The 1,902-nt window shown below is 38.4% G+C and overlaps 1 non-coding gene across 1 annotated transcript; it reads right to left on the bottom strand.

Annotated features, from left to right (window-relative positions):
• Positions 1-1,627: 1,627 nt before the first annotated feature.
• Positions 1,628-1,688, bottom strand: LOC142447546 (U7 small nuclear RNA). The gene has a single exon (XR_012784232.1). It is a non-coding gene; the product is annotated as a U7 small nuclear RNA (small nuclear RNA).
• Between the last annotated feature and the right edge of the window lie 214 nt (positions 1,689-1,902).

The following is a 1,902-nucleotide window of genomic DNA, read 5'->3' as shown; positions in this document are numbered from 1 at the left end:
GATGGGAATTTAGGCTATTTTCAGTTTTCTGCTAGTGTGAACTGTGCTGTGATGAACATGGGAGAGCAAACATCTGTTCATGATCTATTTCTTATTTCCTTGGGGTACGTGCCGGAAATGGTAGCGCTGGGTCACATGGTAGTGCAATTTCCATCTGTGTTAGGTCTAGTCAGATTGCCTTCCACAGTGACTGTATGTATTTACAAGCCCACCAGCAGTGGATAAGAGTTCTTATCTCTGCACACCCTCTCCAACATTTGATGTGCTGTTTTCATTTTTTATTGGGCTACAGTTATGGGCATTAGGTGTTATCTCATGGTTGTTTGACTTGCATTTCCCGGATGGCTATTAACTGGAGCATTTCCTCATGTGCTTATTAGCCAGTTGAGTGTCATCCTTTGTGAATAGTCTGTTCAGGCATTTTGCCCACCTTCTCAGTGGTCTATGTGTTTTTCCTTGTTGTAGACTGGTAAACTTTTATACATTTTAGTCATTAGTCTTTTTGTGTGTTGTGTTGATACTAAATATCTTTTCCTAGTCTGTGGGCTCTCTTTTTACTCTTTTAATGAAGTCCTTTGATGTACACAGTGTTTTCCTTTCATTAGGTCCCACTCATCTGTTTATCTTCCACAAAGGGCATATCCTTTCTAATAGCTATGTATTCCCTGCACTGGTTCCTAACTTGGTCCCAATTTTCTCATTCATGATTCTGATACCTTGGGCTTTACATTGAGGTCTTTGATTCACCTTGAGTTTGTTTTTGTGACTGGAGTAAGATATAGGTCTTGTTTCCTTCTTCTGCACTTGGATAGTCAGATTTTCCAACACCATTGATGGAAAAGGGATATGCTTCGCTTTTAATATTTTTTTGGTCTTTGTCAAAAACAATTGTTTGTATGCATATGTTTTTATTTCTGAGTTTTCTGTCCTGATCCATTGGTCCTGATATCTATCATTATACCAGTACCAGGCTGTTTTGGGAACTGTGGCTGTGCAGTAGGCTTTGAGGTCCGGTAGTGCAAGGGCACTTGCTCTGTTCTTCTTCTTGAGGAGCTCTTTGCCTATCCTGGCCTTCTTCTCTTTCCATCTCAGGTGATAATCATTTGTTCCATTTCTCTGAAGAGTGATGCGGGAATTTGGATTAGGATGGCACTGAGTTTGTAGATTTTTTTAGGTAGTATCAACATTTTCACTATATTGAGTTTTCAGATCCAGGAACATGGAATGTGCTTCCATTTGTGTAGCTCACTTTTGGTTTCTTGTACTATTGTTCTGTAGTTTTCTTTGTACAGGCCTTTTATTATTTGGTTAGGTTTATTTCTAGGTTTTTCATCTCTTTCATGGCTATTGTGAATGGTAGTAATTCCTTGATATCTTTTCCTGTATTCCCATAATGGGTATATAGGAATCCAATTGATTTCTGCTTGTTAATCTTGTATCTTACAACTCTACTAAATTTCTCTACTGTTTCCAACAATCCTATTGTGGACCCCTTAGGATTCTAGATCTGTAAAATCCTATTGTTGGTAAATAGTGTAAATTTCACTTCTTCTTAAACCAAGCATGCACACTTGATAACGTGTCATCTTTTTTTTTTAATTGTTAAATAACTGTTTTACTGGTGTGTGGGGGTTTTCCGGGAAACCCAGAAAACCTGCTAGACAAATTCGAAAAGAGCTGTAACACTGATATCATGTTGTCTTCTGGCATTGACTAGGACTTCCAGCACAATGTTGAATATAAGTAGGGATAAGGGGCATCCTTGTTGGGATCTCTAGTCAGTGGAAATGTTTTCAGCTTTTCTCCATTGAGTGTGATATTAACGATTGGCTTTGTATATGGCTTTTATTGGATTGAGGATTTTCCCTTCTATTCCTATCTTCTTGGGAGACTTTATTGGGA

This window comes from Tenrec ecaudatus, chromosome 4 (assembly GCF_050624435.1).
Source record: "Tenrec ecaudatus isolate mTenEca1 chromosome 4, mTenEca1.hap1, whole genome shotgun sequence".
NCBI classification, from domain to species: Eukaryota; Metazoa; Chordata; class Mammalia; order Afrosoricida; family Tenrecidae; genus Tenrec; species Tenrec ecaudatus.
The sequence above is the reverse complement of the archived record's forward strand: the minus strand, read 5'-3'. Positions and strand labels throughout refer to the sequence as shown.